General features: G+C 51.7%; 2 protein-coding genes across 12 annotated transcripts in view; one reads left to right on the top strand and one right to left on the bottom strand.

Annotated features, from left to right (window-relative positions):
* Positions 1-11,937, bottom strand: part of JAKMIP1 (janus kinase and microtubule interacting protein 1) — a 123,456-nt gene extending 111,519 nt beyond the window's left edge. For 5 of the 11 annotated variants that reach the window (XM_047718826.1, XM_047718828.1, XM_047718829.1 and 2 more), the window contains exon 1: positions 11,588-11,936. The gene's annotated coding sequence lies outside the window, so the exon portion shown is untranslated. Of the gene's footprint in view, positions 1-11,587 lie in introns of all 11 variants that reach the window. The other 6 variants (XM_047718831.1, XM_047718832.1, XM_047718835.1 and 3 more) reach the window with 5 other exon arrangements.
* LOC125093525 (high mobility group protein 20A-like) overlaps positions 10,586-20,464 on the top strand; it is a 56,483-nt gene continuing 46,604 nt past the window's right edge. Inside the window, exon 1 of the mRNA XM_047718839.1 lies at positions 10,586-11,189. The gene's annotated coding sequence lies outside the window, so the exon portion shown is untranslated. The remainder of the gene's footprint in view (positions 11,190-20,464) is intronic.

The following is a 20,464-nucleotide window of genomic DNA, read 5'->3' as shown; positions in this document are numbered from 1 at the left end:
TTTCCTTCCTTTCCTTTCTTCCTTCCTTCCTTCTTTAAGAGAGAGAGTGTGCTTGCAAGCAGGAGGGGGAGGGACAGAGGGAGAGAGAGAATCTTAAGTAGGCTCCATGTCCAGCATGGAGCCCAATGCAGAGCTCAAACTCATGACCCTGAGATCATGATCTGAGCCGAAAACAAGAGCTGAACACTTAACTGACTAAGCCAACCAGGTGCCCTTAGCTGGTTTTCAAATCAAACATGATTTTTTCTCTCTGGTTCCAGCAAACGGGAGCACATCAATGATTTGTCCAATAGTCGTGGGACGCCATCTAAAGAAATGTCTACTAACAGCTTTCTGAGTTGGAGGATTTGAAGCTACAATTTGACCTGCCCACCAGGAGGAATGGAGCCACTCACAATGATCTGGGAATCAACTTCATGATATGGAGCAATTCTAAGTGTGGTGACAGATCACCGCTTCAAACTGAAGTGGGAAGGGGTGGTTGGAATCACAACAAAGTCCATGGCATGGGTATTTTCAAATGCCATAGTATTGCTCTTGCAGACCTGGCACAGATGCTAACGAGTCTCTGCTAAACAGATGTCCCTTGTGTACCTGTCCCAATGGATAGTCAAGACGCCATCCCAAACTGATCAGCCTACATTCCTGTCTGAGTGACTTATGTCCCCAACCTCCCGGTCACTTGACATCTTAGTTTCTCTACTAAGCTCTCAGGTTCATCAACAAACATGAAGGGAAGCTACAACTCAGGTGCTTGTGAACTGTAAAATCCCAAATTCATAATTTGTCAACATCTGAGGTTGGGGGCTCCTGGCACCCCACCACATCTTCTAGCACCCCCAATTTCCAATATCCTACCCAGCAATAGGACTTGTTTGTGTCTCTGGTCCAAAGTGGCTTGCATTTGGGTTTAGTCACCCCTGTAGAAGACTCAAGGGATCTACAGTGCCCAGGCTGTCATCAACGGGACTCATCCTGGGTGATTCCAGGGAGAGATAAATGTCAATAAAGAACCCACCTGCCTGAAGGTTTAAACAGATGAGGCACAATCTGTAGGCATCCAAGCCCTTGTTCACAATAAGGTATCTGGGAGGCAAAAAGGACCCCAGACTTGTTTCAGGAACCCAATTACTGCCCGGCTCAATGAGCTCATTCGCCTCGCTGCCCCAGCCCTGGAAGCTGTTCCACCAGCTTCCCAAGAGAAGTCATGTCTTCCAAAGTGCCGCTTTGGGAGAAAGAGAAAAAGCAGGACAATTTAACAAGAACTACAACCTTCAGTAAACAGGAGATGTTTGGACTCTGAAGAACAGCCTGCTAGTCTATCTATTGTCCTGGACTGAAGGTGAGATGGTGATTTGGGGGAAGGAGACTTTATGAAGAAGCTAAGAAGTTCCACCATGTCCTCTCTGGGCTAACATGGCCACTGGGGTGTTTCTGTCTGTGTACTGGGGTATCTAAGGCTCGCAGGGTAGTCACAAGGGGTGGCTGCTGCAGAGAGTAGAGTGAGGCTAGTTAAGGACAGAACAGACCCAACACAAGCAACGGAGACAACCCAGCCACCTCCCAGGTGGGGCCCCGCCCAGCACTGCCATTATCAGGGTTATCGGGAACTGTGGGACTAAAGGCCCGAAATCTACTGACCACCTACTGTGCAGCCCACCCTGCGCCAGGCTCTGGGAAGCCTCCTGGGAATCAGAGGGCATCTCAAGCCTCCCAGAACCTTTTGGAGACTTCTTTCTAGTGGAAAAGTCAGAAAAGTCACTGACAGCTGCAATACTGCATCCAGGGCAGTGACAGAGGGATGCTTAGGGCAGCAGAAGCCCTGGCAACATGCCTGACCTGGCCTGGGGAAGGCGGGGGGGATGGGGGGGGACAACAGGGAAGGTTTTCTCGAGGAAATAAGGCTAATGGTGGATCCTAAGTGGAAGAGGTTCACTGCGTGGATGAGGACAGGAAAAGCAAAGCAGCAAATCCGTCCGAGGGAACAGCATGTGCAGAAGCCTGGCTCCGTCGGGAGCAGTGAGCAGATGGTGCAGCTGGACACATGCCCCACGGAAGGTGTGGGAAGAGAGGGAGGCAGGAGCAGGCCACACCATGCTAGCAAAGTTGGGATGAGCAGAAGCAGCCCCTTTGGTCCATTCTTCTGCTTCCAGGCTATTCCTGTCTTAATCCAGCCCCAGTGACTTCATCCACTCAATCAGAACTTGCAGAGTAATCAAACAGTTCTCTCCTGAAGGCCCAGGAAGAATGGAGGAACTGACATCCCGGCTGGGCTATGGAGCAAGCAGGATGTTACAGTTGAGAGGTGGGGAGCCCTTTCAGGCAGAGGTAGCTCGAAAAGGAGGATCTGGAAGAAAGAGCAGTGCTCAGCAGCTAGGTATGGTCCACTGAGATAAATAATGGCAATGGAGTTGGGAGCAGACCATCGGGGCTTTGAAAGCCCAGCTAAGGTCTGCACACTTCTCATATGTAATCAGCAACTGTCTGAGTGGCCAGAGCAAGCCCACCACTGCCATTTCTACCTGTGCAACCTCAGGTAATTCCCTCATTCTGCAATACTGAGGTGGTGTGGGCCCAATGAGGGCTGGAAAGAAAGATGCTCCAGCCCCCATAACCTATCCTCGGGCTCCTTTTGCTTCTTTGTGAGCACACCGCACTCTCAACCTCCCACCCCAGCAGGCATGACCATGCCGGGCACCCGCAGGCAGGTGTGCATGTGGAAAACAAGGAGGACAATGTGAGATGGCCTCTGCAAAACTGAAACAAAGCCCTCCCCCAGCATCTATGTGAAGCACAAGCACCTTATGATGGGCCTGGGTGGCGGGGGTCACCCCGACAGAAGAACTCTAGAGCTCCCAGGGTGAAGTGACTTATCCCCTTAGTGGTTCCTGGCTGGATCGGGAATGAAACGTAGGTTCCCTCCCAGGCCTGGTAGGAAGTAGCGGAGCTAGGGTGCAGAGCCTAAGAACTGTGTGCAAAAAGAGGATGGTTGTGCCACACCCTGAGGCAACGGCCCTCAGCTAATCGGAGCTCATCGTCTTGCCCTCGACCAATCAGAGCTGGCCATCATCTGCTCTTGTCCAATCAGAGCTGGCTGATCAGTTGCTCTCAACCAATCAGAGCTGGCCTTGGGGAAGCTGCTGGGATGGGTCTCCAGCATTCAGTAGCCATGGGAAATGCACGTGAGTTTGCAAATTCTTCAGAGAACAGCAGCAAAATCCTTGGCAGGTGTGATGTCCACGGCAGCTCCTTCCTTAGATTCTTCAGGGAGCAATCACAGCCTTAGGGACTGACTGGGTTTGTGTTTTCTTTAGATGGTGTGGGTCTCTCCTTCCCCAGAATGAAAGCTGATGTGGGCAGGGACCTTGCCCTACCTGCTCTTCATAGAGGCCTCATTCCTTCCAGGGACACACAGGAAGCCCTCAGATATGCAGTGTCATTGCCTGTCATCAGACGGGATTCTTGTTTCAGAGGAGGAAACTGAAGCACAACAAAATTGAATTAACTTGCCCAGGCCATGTACTTAACAGAAGGCACAGCCACAGCCCCTGCAGCCCAGCCCCTGGCCTCAAGGAGATGAGAGTCTAGGGCAGCACTGCCCAAAAGAAATACAATGGGAACCCCACCTGAAATTTTTGATTTTTTAATTTTCTAGTCGCCACATTAAAAAAAAAAAAAAAAAAAAAAAAAAAAAAAAAAAAAAAAAAAAACAAGTGAAATGAATTCATTTGGCCCAAAAGATCCAAATTTTAATGTGTAATCACTGTCACAGTTTTTCCTGAGATCTTTTTCTCTCTCCTGTTGATACAAAGTCTTAGAAATCCAGTGTGTATTTTTCACTCACAGGCCAGATCAATTCAGAGGAGCCATGTTTCAGGGCTCAATGGTGCTGAGCGGCAGTGAGTGGACAGGGGCTCAGTGGCGAGTGGATGGGAGCTTGGCGGCCAGTCAACAGGAGCTCAGCTCCTGGAGCCTCCTGCCTACCACCGGGCAAGCAAGCGTATATATCACTCAGCACATGGAGACTCATTCATAATCACTAGGACCACATCTCCAACTACCACCAGCAGCAGCGCTGGTTACAAACACCTACAGAATACTAACACAGCTCTGGGCAGTCTGCCCAGGTTACTTCTGAACTTGCACCAATCCCATGAGCTAGGGACCCGGGATGGTCTCCACGTGGACTGGAAAAGGAAGAGAGGCTCAGAAAGTTTAGGAGATGTGCTCTAGGTCTGGAGCTAACAAGGTGCACTCAGGAAGTTAAGTTGCATCTGACTCAAGCAACACCAGCAATTATTTACTGAGCACCTGCTGTGTACCAATAGCCTGTGTTGAAAGATGAGCACAAATATACCAGGCAAGGTTCCTGCCCTCCTGGTGCTTTTGCCCTAGCTTACAGGGGTGGGAGAATGATAACAGACAAGGAAAACTCCCTTCGGATAGTGATGATTTCAGAAGAAAACAGACTGCAGTAGGGGAGAATAACAGCAGAGGGGAGGTGGGCAACTACCTGGGATAGACAGGAAAGACCTCTGCGAGGCAAGGAAATTTAAGCTGAGACGTGAAGGATGAGAAGACCATAGTTCTGGTGAGGGCAGGGAAGAGCATGACAGACAGCAAGCAGCAAATACAAACCTCAGAGTGGGAAGCATCCAGCATGTTCCAGGAAACAGTAGAAAAGCAGCCGGGCTCCCATGCCAGCAGCTTCTCTGGAGCAATGGGGTGGGCCCCCCTGCCATTCCTCCTGTCTCAGGGCACTCCCACATCCCGGGCTTGGAAAATGAGAAGACAACAAACCATTCTCCAGATGTCAAGGACAAGTCAAGGCTGGAAGCTCCCAGCGCAGTGCCTGGCATGGGGTCCACACCCAGGAGCATCTGCTGAGTGGCTGAATGATGGGCAGTGAGAGGAGAGACTGGTCGTGCCAGAAGGGAACCTGGGCAGCAGGAGCCCCAAAAAGAACATTTTTAACACTTCAAACCTTGCTTCAAACACTATGCACTCCAGCCAAAAAGTGGAAACCACCCAAACACCCATCAAGAGATGAATAATAAAACATGGTCTAGCCACGCCACGAAATATTACTCACCTATAAGGTGCTACAGCACTGACACCCACTACAACTGGGTGACCCTCAAGGACCTGATGCTGAGTGAAAGGAGCCGGTTGCAAGAGGCCACATGTAATGGGATTCCATTGATACGAAATGTCCAGAATGGGCAAATCCTTAGAGATGGAAAGCAGACCACTGGCTGCCAGAGGCTGAGGGAGGGGGAAATGCAGAGGAGCTGCTTAATGGGGACAGGGCTTTCATTGCAGGCAAAGAGTGTGTTTTGTAACTAGATATTTGTTGGGAAAAATGTTTGGAATTAAATGTTTGGCCTTGGTCGTTCAACTTTGCGAAGGCACTAAATGCCACCGAATGGTACGCTTTGAAATGGTTCATCTTAGGTTGTGCCGATTTCACCTTAATTTTTTAAAAAGTAGGGGTGGGAGGGAGAGGCGGAGAACTATTTCAACAGAAGAGTCAGGCTGGCCGCTGTTGCACACATCCCTGTGTCTCCACAATCAGATAGGAGTGATGGGCCTCCAGAAGCAACCGCACAGAACAGGAGATGAGAGGGGACAAAGGCTCCAAGGTTAGGGGAAGTGGACAGCTACCTCACCAGATCACCCTTGCCTCCACTCCCCATAGCTCGGGGTCCTCACAGGCTGCCCATCCTGCAAAGGAAGCAGGACACCGTTCAGTGGTGTGTTGCACCCCTCCAGCCCTGAGGAAGGGACCAGGGGCCAGGCCAGGGCTCCCAAATCAAAACGCAGCCAAGCTGGTGGCACGGGGGCCAGAAGGCCAAGCCGCCACGTCCCTTGACCTGGCACACACAAGGGCATTACTGCCACATGGGCAGCCCTTGGCAGTCTCGGGATGGTCATATACAGAACCTCCTTTCATTCCCTGGTGCGGTCCTGCAGCCAAGTCTGGGCCCTGGGGTAGGAAGAACAGCAGGAGGCCGTATCCACCCAGTATCTGGGTCCTCTGAGGTCTAGGCGGGGGCTGCGGGACACATGATGGGTCCTGGGGATGCTTCCAGTACCTTGGAAAGGATAAAGGGGACACCACGGGCCTCACAGAGAGGACAGACCTGACACCCCGTTAAGGTGTGGTTGCTCAAGGGAACAGCATCGTACCCACCATCCACCACACGAGGCTGGGCCTTCACCTCTGCTCTTTATTTCGTCCCCTTCCACCTGATCTGCGGGGAGAGGGACTGGAGCTGTCCCCATTTCACAAAGGAGGCGGGCTTGTCCACCATCAGCTGGCAAGTGGCAGAGCCAGCATTCGAACACAAAGCTGCCATCAAAAGCCTCCTGCGCTAAATTATGATGCCACTGACATTTGCTTTTTCCCCTACAAAATTCCTACAAGGCAGCATGGAGTCACGGGTTAAGAGCGGGGACTGCCAGTCTGGGACGATGGGAACATTCCGGACTTAGATGGGGAGTTACTCAGCAATGTGAACATATGTAACTGCCACTGAGCAGTGCACTTAAATATGGTTACCGTGATAACCATTATTAAATATTATATATAGATGTAACACAAAGATGTTTTAAGAAATGATCAGGTACCAGGTCATTAAGAAACTGTCAACCGGGGCACTGGGTGCTCAGTTGGTTAAGCAGCCAACTCTTGATTTGGGCTCAGAGCATGATCTCAGGGTCCTAGGAGAGAGCCCTGCATCAGGTCCACACTCAGCGGGGGTCAGCGTGAGAGCCTCTCTCCCTCTCCCTCTCTTGCCCTCTGCCCCTCCCCCAACCCACTCACACAAGCGCTCTCTCCTGGTCTAAAATAAATAAATCTTTTCTTTAAAAAAGAAACTGTCAATAAATTTTTAAAAATAGATATCATACAGAACATATTCTCTAAACATGGCAAAATTCAATTAGAAGCTAATTAAAGGGGCACCTGGGTGGCTCAGTGGGTTAAGCCTCTGCCTTCAGCTGAGGTCATGATCTCAGGGTCTTGGGATCAAGCTCTGCATCAGGCTCTCTGCTCAGCAGGGAGCCTGCTTCCCCCTCTCTCTCTCTCTGCCTGACTCTCCGCCTACTAGTGATCTCTGTCAAATAAATAAATAAAATCTTAAAAAAAAAAGAAGCTAATTAAAAATATATAAATCCCCCCCCAAAAATAATAACGTGGACTGCTTGGGTGCAGTCTCTGCTCCCCACTTACGAGCTCTATGACCCCTGCAATGGGCTTCAGAGGCTGTCTGTACCCATCTGTAAAGTGACAAACGCAAGGCACCTCCCTCTGGGCTTGTGTCCGGAACTGAATGAACCCAAATGGGGACAGCACAGACTGGGTGGGGGGAAAACTCCCGGCTACAAAGGGCCAGGTAGTGTTTCTGGCTTCACAGGTGATGGCCACAGCAGTGAAACTTTGCCAACACAGCAGGAAAACAGCCACAGCAACAGGTGTGACAATGGGCGTGGCTGGGTGCCAATAAAACCTTATTTAGAGAAGCGGGCAGCAGGCTAATAGGGTTGCCACTTGCCTACCTCTGGCACATACCCTGGCCCTTGGTAGGTGCTTAACAAACATTAACTGCTACAATTAAGAAAAATAGCATTTAACTCGATTCATTTCTAGAGATGAATGAGAGGTAAAATACTTCCTGTTGCCGTTGCAAAAATAAACAATAATACCGAAGAGGAGAGCAGAGCCTCCATGCCCTCTGGGTCTCCTCTCTGCAAGCTCTTCCCCTCCCATCTCCTACAGGAGGGGCTCCTCACAGCGTGAGGCTCCCAGCGCCCCCCTGCCTTGTTCCTGCCCCTCCCCACTGGCCCAAGGTTCCTGGGCTGTCTACCTGGCCTTGCAAAGGCCAGAGCAAAGAAAACATTTTCTGACAGTGTTCCGGGCTAGAAGGACAATGACAAGCAAGGTCTCATTGCTGACCGGCCCTGGAGTACCTTTCCTGAGCCTCGGATTGCAGCAGCACTAATGGCTTCTACTGGCTTCAAGGTAACCGATTTCGATCAAAAGCACTGAGAAGCCTCCTCTGATTGATTCCTCACATGGGCCCTGTAGGAAGGTTGGCTTTCCATTACAGGGATCAGCGTGTTCCACAGAGCAACACCTAAGTTCTGGAGCATAGGCGCTACCCCCTCCCCTCCGCTGCCCCACCCTGGCGAGTTCTGCCTCTGCCTCCCTCCACCTCCACCTCCAAGCTCAGTCCCTGCTTGTCAGGTGCCCACATAAGCCTTTCCCGAGAGGGGTGCTGTGCAGCTTCAGTGAGAGAGAATTCCCAGAAGGAGTGGGAGTTTAAGCAACGATAGCTCTATTCCTCATGTGAGCATCCCAGGAAAAGGACCCGGGCATTGAACTTGCCCAAGGAGGTCGGAGCTGGTCCTCAGTGCAGCCCCTCCAACCCAGCCCAGTTCCAGCCCTGTTCCTTCACAGCTCAGCTCACCTAGCTGGTGCTGATGGTTTGTTCCTTTAAGGGGGTAAGAGTCTTCCTAGGAACTGGGTGGAAATCACTGTCACCACTGAGCAGGAAAGAAGCCCAGATGACAGAAGAATCAAAGGAGATGCTCGAGGCGGGTGGGTGGCCTTCGCTAGTACACGCTGAGCTCAGGACTCCTGCCCGCAGCCCTCAGCACCTTCTCCCACAAGCATGCAAAATTCCTAGGAGCCAGCACACACCCGCTCCCTCCATCTCTCACTCCCATTTATGGAATGTGTAGCTTATTGGCTTGAGGTTGTTAGCTAGGGAGGGACACTGAGGGCCTCTGCTCTGGGTGGTTGCTCTAGGACAAAACCAAAGGACTGACTTTTGAACCACACATACCCCCATTATCATGACCGCTTATTCAGTGGTGCCTGTGCCCAGAGACGACACTCGGATACCCACACCAGCCATGCCAGAGAGACCACTGTCCCCATTCTTCAGGAAATGGCGGCTCAGAAAGGTTAAGCCTATGGCCCAAGATCACACAGCCTTAAGGGACAGGACAAAGGTGAATCGACTTCAGAAGACTGGCAAATTGGCCTAAACACCCAAGGAAACCAAGCAAGGAGACCCAGAACACGGTGCAGTCATCAGCAATCTTTCTGCGGGAGGCACCCCATTTGGATTACAAAGCCCAGGAGGGAGGCACTGCCTTAGCCCCAGCCGGGAGAGGGGCAGGGCCCCAGTGGGCACCAGGCAGTCTGGCCCCAGAGCCTGTAGAGAGGCAGGGTCTCATTCTCATGCCTTGCTCAGCAATTGTTCCTTCTGCCACTCCTCTCCCAGCCCCAACCAGCCCTCTACACCAAAAGGCCTCCATCCTGGCTCCTCACCGTGAAACCTCTGGCCAGGCCAAGCAGAGACCGTCAAGCTCTGTCCCACCCTATGCACGTCCCTCTTATAGTGCTGGCATGATTGATGTGGGCATGACTGCCTCCCCAGGAAGGTGGAACCCCCCACCCGTCCAAGCGGGGCTCCCCCTTGGACCTCACTGTGACCCCACTCTCCAGTGGCCAAGGTCTGCTTAGGGAAAAACCACACACCCACGAAACTATACATGGATAAATGTTCTAAAAGAGCACAGACAAGAGAACCCACAATCTATCCGGCAAAGTCAGGAAACACCACCAAGACATCACAGGAGACCTGGGCCTTGACATATGAATAGGAGTTCTCCAGGCAAACGAAAGAGGGCACATCTCCCAGGAAAACCAAAAACCAAAACTGAAACCAAACAAAACCACAGTATGTGGGGAGAAGCCTAAGTGAGAAGACAGGCCTGGCAAACACAGAGGAAGCACAGGCTGAGACGTGGGGCAAGGGAGAGAGAGGGCCAGGGAAGCCAGAATGCGAAGAACATGTGAGGTCACAGAAGCCGCTAAGGATGATTTGCGAAGGACAATGGCAATGATCGCATTTGTTGGGCCCGCACTCTGACCCTTCGAGGGACTTCTCACTGGGACAAGTCTCAAGGTGGGAGTTCCCCCCATGCTCTGGAGAGATGCTTGGCATTACAGACCACATGCAGTCATGCCCTCTCATATTGGGCAAGCATCGGAGAGGGGTCCTGACCACCCCATGCCATCCCCAAACCTCCTTATCCATCTGGGCTCATGAAAGTACCACCCACCTGCCCAAGGTCTGGAGGAGAAGCCAGCATCTCCAAAGACCCACTGCTGATCACTCAGTTACCGGGAAGGGCCCCTCTCAGGTGGGATACGTACTGAGACCCAAGCCCTGTGTGAAGGGCCGAGGCTTCTGGGCTTCAAAATCTCCTAATCTGGCCTGGGAGGCCAAGACCATCAGAAAGGACAACAGTGAGTCCCACTCTGCCATACAAGAAAGCTCAGGCAGGGCAAGGGGTTCTCCCTGGCCTTCATGGAGAAGGAGCTGGCCAGTTGAAGGAAGGGCGTTCCCAAAGAGGGAACAGCACAAGCAAAGGCCAAGGACGTGTGCCTGTGAGTGTGCGTGGAAAGGGTGGGGGTGGGGGAGGACCAGCAGTTAGATACAGTATCTCTACAGTCTAAAGAGCCGGGCAGAGGCTGGCAGAGAGCCCAGGCCGGCCAAGCCATCAGGAGAAAGGCAGACTACGGTGTGTGGGGAGGGGTGGTGGTGTGTTGGGGGGTGGGGGCGGGTGCTTCTAGGGCTATGCGAAAGACTCCAGCCTGGCAAGCGTCCTCCATCAGGGATGACGAGGCCGGATCGAGGCCGGATCGTCAAGAGCTCGCAGCAGGGAAGGTGGAGTGATGGAGTGAGGGGGCAGGAAGCTGGGGACGAGGGCATGGGCACTAAGGCAGGACGTCCAGGCAAGGTGCCCGGCCCCCCGGAGCCAATTCTTGTGCGCCATCTCCAAAGGCTGCGTGCGCCCAGGGCGCGCCGGCGGGGCAGCAGGGTGGGTACCAGCCTTTCTTCCCAGCGCTTCAGCCTCCTCCCGGAGCCCACGTGGGCGGAGCAGCGCGGGGGTGTGCGTGGCAGCGGCCGCCGCGGCGGGTGCTGTGCGTGGGGCGGGGGTGCAGGCAGGGCGGCCTCGCCCTCCCGGCCCCCTGCCGCCCCGGAGCGGCCGGAGCTCCAACCTCTGCGCCACCTCTGCTGGGACCTGGGGGTACCCTGACTTACTCAGTGGGTAGGACTCCGAGGGAACCGGCCGGCCACGCCCCCCGCGCCACTCCCTGGAGGCAGCGGGTGGGTTCCCCCTCCCCCTTCTTGGCTCGGGGGCGGAATGGGGAGAGGAGTGGAAATAGAGGTGGCGTAAGGGAGAGAGGGGGGCTGGGGGCAGTACGGGGAGGGGGCCTATGAGGGAGGCGACGCAGAGTCCTCTTGCTGGGAGACGCTGCAGGGGGATTTGGAGGGGAATGGGGGATGGGAACCGAAGGGTGTGGGACCACGGAGGTGAGACGCGAGAGCGGCAGGGGATCTGGAGGGGCGCGAAGGCTGGAAGAGGGGGAGGTGGGCGATGGGGCGGGGCGGCACCGGTCACCGCGTCCCCTGCCGCGGGGTCCGCCCATCGGTCGCTGGGTCCGCGGGCGCCCTTCGGCCAGGACGCGCCTCCCGCCACCCCCCGCGGGCGCACCTGTACCCACCTGCTCGGCGCTCAGGCCCGAGCCGGGCAGCAGCGGCGGACGTAGCGAGCGCAGCCGCGCGCCGCATCCTCCGGCCGCCCCCTCCCCGCCCCGAGCTTACGCTGCCGCCGCCCCCGCCTTAAAAAGGACAAAACGGAATAGAAAAAGGTTGCGTGCAAAAAAAAAAAAAAAGAAAGGAAGGAAGAAAGAAAGAAAAATCGTAGTAAGCAACCGAGGAATACGGACAAATGCGCGCGCGCGGCTCTGCGGGGCGGGGGTCGAGGTGCGGCGGCGCCGGTGACCGCGCTCGGGGCAGCCGGCAGCGCGTGCCGCACGCTCCCGGCTGCAGCTCCTGCTACCGCCCGGCGCCCGGCTCACGGCGAGGCCCCGCCCCTCCCCCGGGTCTCCCCTCCGATTGGCTCGTCCTCCTGCCAGTCAGGGGGAAGGCGCGGCGCTCGCCCCGCCCCCGCCCGGGGCCGAGGCCGGGAGCGGTTAGGCGGCAGCCAGAGGAGGTGTGGGGAGGCCTGAGCGTGCGCACTTGGCCGCGCGGCCAGCGCCGGGGAAGGGCTGGGGTCCCGCGGCTGAGCGCCCCGTATCACTCGGGGTCGTGGCGCCCGCTGGGTCGGAGCTGCCTTGGACCAGGAGGAGTTTGCCGGCTCCATTAGGGGCTAAAGTCCCCAGGAGGCCCATCCCTGCCCTCACCTGGGACTGTGGCCATCCTAGGCCATTGGTGGTCAGGGAAGACACAACTGCCGAGAGACCTGTATTCTCCCCTTTGTGCCGACTGCAATCTCAGGGTCACAGGTTAAAGGAAATGTTGAAAGTGACACAGCCAGCAAGTGGCGGAGCCAGGAGTCTTACCACTAGGCAAAATAATAATAATAATAATAATAATAAAATAAAATAAATTTTAAAAAAATAATAAAATCCTGTCACCAAAAAATAGTGGAATGAATGATATGATATCTAGCAGAGGCTTGAAGGAAGGGTAGAATTTAGCGAGGCAAAGATCCGTTCTTTCAGTTCCGTTCCACAAATATCGATTGGGCACCTACTATGTACCAAGGACCCCTTAAGATCTAGGGATACTGCAGTGAACCGCAAGAAGGCTCGGCGCTTTCCTGGATTTTATATTCCAGCAAAGGAAGGGAAAAACATTAACATAAGCATCTTGACTGGAGGAAAACGTGGCATATTTGAGAATCTAAAGAAGAGGGGTTATCTCTGGGCTACAGAGAGGTGAGGAGAAGAATGGTGAGGATGGGGTGGGCAGCGGGAACAGAGGCCAGGTTGTGTAAGATCTCTAGGCTGTGGGAAAGACTTTGGAGTTGATCCTGAGACTATCTCACCGGGGAAGGTGGTCTGTGGGACCACTGTCGGGTGTGTGTATTTGAAACGTCCTGGTCTACTTCTCTGCCTCTGGACCACCCAAGAGGCAAATACCATCACTTTCTCCTCACTAGGGATCAGGAGGCCCTGGGGCCCAGAACACATAGCAAGCAGCAATGGGGGAACCAAAAGTCCGACTGTCTCCAAAGCAGCCCTCCAGGTATCATGGGACCCATGGTCTGTGAGCCCAGGCTAAAGCTGCCATCCCCTCGACAGGCCATCCACGTTTGAGGGTCTTGGGGAAGGGGTTCCTGTCGCTTTCCAGAGCAGTAGTTACTGCCCGCTAACCCCCCTCTGATTGGGCCAGGCTGTCTGGGGCTAGAGTAGGGGTTTGGGGGGGATCCTAGCTTGGCCACTTACTAGCTGGTGACCTTAGGCAAGTTATTGAGCCTTTGCTTTTCTCAGTTTCCTTATCTGTAAAATGGAACTTAGAATAGTAATAATCTCATGGGTTTGAGTGGGGATTAAATTAGTTAGTATATATGGATCTGTGTTACTTTCTGAAGGCTGCCATCAAACACTACCACAGACCAGGAGGTTTAAAACAACAGAAAGTTACACTCTCTCGTTTTTTCTTTTAAGATTTTTTAAAAACATTTTATTTATTTATTTGACAGACAGAGATCACAAGTAGGCAGAGAGGCAGGCAGACAGAGAGAGGAGGAAACAGGCTTCCCACTGAGCAGAGAGCCCAATGTGGGGCTTGATCCTACATTGGACCCTAGGATTATGACCTGAGCCCAAGGCAGAGGCTTTAACACACTGAGCCACCCAGGCGCCCCTAAAGATTTTTTTTTTATTTATTTGAGAGAGAGCATGAGAGGGGAGAAGGTCAGAGGGAGAAGCAGACACCCTGTGGAGCTGGGAGCCTGATGCGGGGGCTTGATTCCAGGACTCTAGGATTATGACCTGAGCAGAAGGCAGCAGCTTAACCAACTGAACCACCCAGGCGCCCTGAAAGTTGCGCTCTCTTGATACTGTAGGGCAGAAGTCCCAAGTCCAGTGATTGGCAGGGGCTTGTTCCCTCTAGAAGCTCTAAGGGGAAAGTTTTTCCTGCCTCTCTCAGCTTCTTGGGGCTCCAGGTGCTCCTGGCGTGTGGCCACGTCACTCAGATCTCCGCCTCTGTCTTGACCGAGGCCCTCTCTTCTGTCTGCGCCTTCTCTCTGGTTTATTTATTTACTTTAATTTTTTCTTTATTTATCTTTGAGGGAGTGCAACCACGTGAGTGGGGAGGGAAGGACAAAGAGAGAGGAAGAAAGAATCCTAAGCAGGGTCCACACCCAGCATGGAGCCCAACGTGGAGCTCGATCTCATGACCCTGGGATCTTGACCTGAGCGGAAATCAAGAGCCAGACACCTAACTGACTGAGCCACCCAGGCACCGTAGGTCTCTTCTTTTTTTTTTTTTTTTAAGATTTTATTTATTTATTTGACAGACAGAGATCACAAGTAGGCAGAGAGGTAGGCAGGGGGGGGGGGGCGGTGGAAGCAGGCTCCCTGCTGAGCAGAGAGCCCGGTGTGGAACTCGATCCCAGGACCCTAAGATCATGATCCAAGGCGAAGACAGTGTCTTAACCCACTGAGCCACACAGGCACCCCTAGGCCTCTTCTTTTATAAAGACTCTGGTCCGCGGGTGTGGGATCCACTGAGCTAATCCAGGATTATCTCACTTCAAGATCCTTAACTTAACCACATGTACAAAGATGCTTTGGCCAAATAAGACCACATTTACAGGTTCCAGGATGTTATTGTAAATGATACCATTATTTAACTACAATTGTGATCATTCTTAAGGGGGGGGGGAGGTACAAGGAGATCACATCCTGTGGAACCTGGCTTGATCCGAGGGCCTGGCCTTCACTGAAGAAGTCAGCCCTGAGTATTCGCTGGCTGGATGAAGAGGAAGAGAGAACATTCCAGGGAGAGCAAGCAGTAGCACGAATGCCCTGAGTATGGGCTTAACCTTCTAGTGGGAAGGGAGCCATCAAGAGTTCTTGAGGAAAGGCATGAGGGATAGGATTAAAGGAGGCATGGTCCTGTGTAGAAGGGCAGGCAGACCTCACTAGCCCCATTGGTCCTTCCCCAGACATAAGCAGGCATCCACTGGGCACTGGTGCTTTCCCCAGGCCCCAGGGAAGTGGCCGGAAATAGCTTGTCTCTGCCCAGTGGCTCATGGGTCAGTGGGAGAGACCACAGTGGGTCATTATGATGGGGTAGTCCAGGCAATAGGAGTGTAGGGGGAGGAACTCCAAGGACCACTTCAGGGACTCAGGAGAGGATTTCTGGAGAAGACACTTGCCCTAAGGTTAGACAAGGGGGGAGGATGCAGGCCTTCCAGGCAGAGGGAAGAGCAGGTGCGGAGAGACCATGGAGGTATTGGAGACGGAGACATGGATTTCAGGCCTGCTGCCCCATAGGAAGCACACAAGGCTAAGAGACTGGCAAGGACTGTGAAAGCCCCACTGGGACTTTGGGTCATTAAGGAATTTGAAACAGGTCACCAGAGCTGGTTGGCAGACTCCAGGATTTGCATGGAGGCTGGGTAGGAAGGTAGAGGTGAGAGTCTATTGAGTTTGGTAGAGATGAAGGAGGGAGGTTGAAGGTCAGAACCAGGGCGGTTTGAGCTATGACCTCCAGAAGGACAGATCAGGACCCTCCAAGTAGCACCCCTACCACCCCCGTCTAGGTGGTTGGATCTGATCCAACTTGTAAGACTGGTCTTCTGGATGGTAGGCCGTGCTGGGGGAAGGGTAGTAATAAGAGCAAGCTGGTCAAGCATCCTCTGACAGATACATTCTGGGAGCATTAACCTGTTTAATCTACACAACTGCCCTAGTACAGAGAGGTTAGGTAACTTGTCCAAGAGCTCACAGTCAGTAGAGCCAGAATGCAGAGCACTGGCAGCCTGGGTCTAAGGATGAAGAAACCATCACCTTGTTAGTAAAGACTCACATTTACTGAGCACCTACTGTGTGCAAGGCACTGTCTGAGCTCCATATGAATTAATTCATTTTAATTCCTCCTTATCCTTAGACACTGAGAAATGTACAGGTTCAACGACTCAACTATAGTCCCCAGCTAGGAAGTGGCTGAGTCGGGACTGGCACCCGCCCCCTGGGCTCCCCCAGTGGCAGATGCCCCACATCTCCCAAGTAGCAGAAAACCATCCTGCTGCTGGGGAGATGCACGGGAAAGCTCCAGGCGTCCCCCTGAGACTGAGGGGTACAGAAGAACCAGTACTGGGCGAGGGGTGGGGAACAAGCACCAGGCTCTGTTGTGGGCTCAGCCACAAATTAGCCATGTGCCTGGGACAAGTCCCCTCAGTGCTCTGAGCCATGGTCTCCTCCCTGTCCAGTAGAAATAGTGCCACTCCCCACACCTGCCAGACTCTCTGGGATGGGAGTCCCGGTTCCACCATTTGCTCCCACTGTCACCATCTGAGTGATGGGAAGAACAGAACCAGGATCACAGTCGTGGCCCACCTAAGGCAGCTGGGCCATTCATGTGCTCAGTGGGGGAACACTGTGGGAATTAGGGGATTCGTAGCAGAAAGCTTACCTCCCTCCATCACTGCAAGTGCTGTTATTCTCGTGCTCTGGAGGAGACAACAGAGACTCAGACAAAAAGATCTGGAATCTCCAGCCAGGTCTTCCACCCCAAGCCGGCACTGCCATCAGTCCACTTTCAGATCCTAAAGGATGATGATGGGAATTAGGCTGCATTAAACAGCTGCATGATTCCATTTATAGAACTTGAAATCAAAATGGCAGAACTCTAGAAAGAGAGGACTGATTCGTGCTACCAGGAGTTGGGGAGGGGGAGGGTGGTGGCTGTGGCTGTAAAGGGGTAGCAGGAAGGGTCCTCGTGTGCAACGGGTCTGTGTCCTGCCTAGGGCGGCGCACATAGCAAGGAGTCTGCAAATGTGATAAGATTGCATGGAACTAAGTGCATGCACGTGCAGGAGTTCAGGGAAAGCCGTGGAAATCCGAATAAGGTGGGGGGACCTTACCCATGTTAGTTGCCTGGTCTGTGACATTGTATGATATGTTTGCAAGGTGTTACCTTTGGGGGAAACCCGGTAAAAGGTATACTGGCTCCTAGTTATGACTTCCAATTGCATGTGAGTGTCCAGTTGTCTCAGTACAAAAGGTTCCCAAAGACAGGGATGGCCATGAAAGGAGCTAGCTGCCCCAGGCTCCTGCACGGGACAGGACTGATCCCTGGGGCAGGGGCATGGGCACTGAGAGCCTGTAGATTTCCCCCAGAAACAAAGGGGAGCAGCCACGAGGGGTGGGAGGCAGGCAGAGTACCCAGGTTCCCATCACTGTCCTTGCAGGGGAGTCCAGTCTCCTGGGACGCAGGGTCCCCATGCCAGGACACTCTTTCTTCTCCACTCCACCCTGCAATGAAAACAGCTTTCTGTGGGCTATTTCTGGTTCTATGAATAATACATGCCTATTGTAAGAAAAAAAAATTCAGACAGTATAGGCAGATATAAAGAAGGTGACCTTGAATCTTGCCACACCACGGTGACCCCCACGAGCACTGGGGTGACCAGAGCTCTGGGGCTCTGCTCATTCACATGAATGGGCGTAATCGCAACATGGTATTTTTACTGTGGATGCTTCCCCCTCCCCATTCCCATATCACATCCCCCATCAGGTAGCCTGTGATAACAAACTCACTTTTTCCACATTTTTCTCTCTAGACATATGTGAGTATATACTATAACACACACCCATACAGGGCTTCAGGGGCTTTCATTTCATTTTGAAATGAATCCATCATAAGCACATTTATGTGCTTCTTACTCTTCACACCCACCAACACCTGCTGGAATCCCCGCCAGCATCCAGAGGCAACTGGCCTCGTTCCTTGAAAGGCTGATGACACCCCACGATGTGGGCATCCCCTTCATCCTCGCCCGCTGACAACCAGTAGCAGTAAATATCCTGGCCAGTATCAGTATTTTTATTTCCACAGATGAATTCCCAGGGGGCATTGCTGGTTTGAAGGCATAAACTTTTATCTGAATCGATGCCGACAGATTACCTTCCCAGCACTCTGTGACACGTCACCCTTCTGCCCCAATGCAGGAGTTTCCCATCAATGAGCCAAAGCCCTGGCTCCGGGGGCATTGCTGCCCTGATGGGTGCAAAGTGATGTGTCCTTGTGATTTTAGTATGTGTCTCCCTGCCTGCTGGGAAAGTGGGGAGAACTGGAATATGCAAGTGACTTTAGAGGGGCTCTTTTCAAAATTGTCTTGGACAATTTTGGACCCTTGGTCCATTTGTAGTTGAGGCTTTTTCTTTTGTCCATTTGTTGTGGGGGAGGGGGTGTCCAGTTTTTTTTTTTAATTTATTGAACCATAATTGACATACAATGTCCTATTAGTGTCGGGTGTATAGTATCAGGTGTATAACATAGAGACTGTGCAATTATGTACATTAGTCGGTGTCTGCCACAATGAGTGGTCTCCATGCAACAGTATCACGAAATTTCTGACTATGTTCTCTGTCCTGTACTTTGCATCCTTGCAGCTCATTGATTTCATAACTGGAAGCTTGCACCTCTTTCTCCTCTTCACCTGTCTCTCCGCCCCACTCCCTCTCCTCTGGAAACTGAATGCATACAACCATGTTTCTCCTTAGGATCATTCTCCGTATTTATGAGTCTGCTTTCTTTTGTCCATTTTTAAGTGTTCTCAGCAGAGCAGACACTCCTCTCTTGGTTCTCGGGGATCAAGTACTTTTTCCAAATCTCGCATTCACCTCTTGAGTTTGCTCATGACCTTGTGGTGTAGTCAGATATGTAGATACAGCCGTCACTTTCTTTTTCCTTTTAATATAGCTTCTGAGTTACGTTCTTGGTTAGATGGTCTCCATGGCATCTGGACAGTGCATGTAGCCTAGATTTTCCTACAAGTGCAGGAAAACTCAGGCGGCTGCTATGCCTGTTTATTCCCCCTACAAAAAATTAAAATGTGATCTGGCTAGCAAATGTGACCTTAGAAAATACGTTTAAATAGAAAAATTTCCAATTATTAAAAAATATTTTGGGGAGAAGGTATTTTAAGAATGCCAAGTAATATATAACATATGTATTTTCTAAAGCTCAGGAAGGGGGTTTCCAAAAGTGTCAGTTGCATTTCCATACTACTTCAAATAAATAAATAAATAAATAAATAAATAAATAAATAATAAGGCACACACAAAAACAGTGAAATTATACCTACAGTAAAAAAAATGTTAGGGGCCCTTTTTGAGGACAGGGCCTGGACAGAGGACAGGATTCCATCTGTATTTGTCACAAAGGAACTTGCCATCAGATTCATTACTTCAAGATTTCCCTGTGTGTGTTTATCTTTTTTCTAATTCCCTATGCATGGTATCAGATTATATATATGTATATATATACATATATATACATATATACATATATATATATATATATATATATATATATATATATTCTCCCACATTTTCCTTTTTACTTCACACTGAGTTTTTAAAAAATTCATCCATTTTAATACATGTGGCTGGCTGAACTGGGAATAGACATTCTAGCAATTAGAAAGAAAATTTAAACCTTGAGACCACAGACATTTGCATCTGTATTTCAGATGCACGTAGAGGAAAGACTTCTCCATTCTCCATCAGGGTTTCTCAACAGCAGAACGATAATCCTTTGTAGAGAGGGCTGTCCCTGGCCTCCATGGCTAGATCCCACTAGCACCCTCCTCCTAGACATGACAACAAGATGCCCCCAGAGAGTGCCAAATGTCCCCCAAGAAGGCAAAATCACCCCTGGTTGAGAACCAGTGTTCTAGAGTTTACACCATAGGACGGGAAGTGGTAGAGCACGGGGAGGGAATGTCCCCAATTTTACAAGGCACTACCAGATAGTTGCCCAAAATGTTTCTGCCAATTTAGTATCCAACCAATGGTCTGCAAGAAACCCAGATCCTCTGCATCTTTGCCAACCTACAGTCTTAGCTGGATTTTAGGTTATTGCCAGCCCCGGGAGAGCAAATTGGTGTCTCAGAGCAATTGAATTGTGAATTTCTCTGACAGAGGCTCTTTGTCTATTTTTGGCTTTTCATACTTTCTCTCCATGAACATGCCTTTTCATGTGCCCTGCCTACTTGGCTGGTGGCGGGGGGTTGTCTTTCTCTTGTTGCTTTTCAGGGCTTCTTTATATTTTCAGGATACTAATGTTTTGTTGGGCATATGTTTTTTCACGTACCTTCTGGATAAGAGCTTGCCATTTTCTATTATTGTTTCCTTGGGGTGAATAGAAATATTAATTTTAACATCATCTGCATATTTAATATGTTCCTTTATTTCTTTTAAAGATTTTATTTATCAGAGAGAGAGAGAGAGTGCGCGCTCAAGGGAAGGGAAGCAGCAGGCAGAGGAGAAGCAAGCTCCCTGCCGAATGAGGAGCCCAATGTGGGACTCGATCCCAGGACCCTGGGATCATGACCTGAGCCGAAGGCAGATGCTTTA

This window comes from Lutra lutra, chromosome 2 (genome assembly GCF_902655055.1).
Source record: "Lutra lutra chromosome 2, mLutLut1.2, whole genome shotgun sequence".
Classification (NCBI taxonomy): domain Eukaryota; kingdom Metazoa; phylum Chordata; class Mammalia; order Carnivora; family Mustelidae; genus Lutra; species Lutra lutra.
The sequence above is the reverse complement of the archived record's forward strand: the minus strand, read 5'-3'. Positions and strand labels throughout refer to the sequence as shown.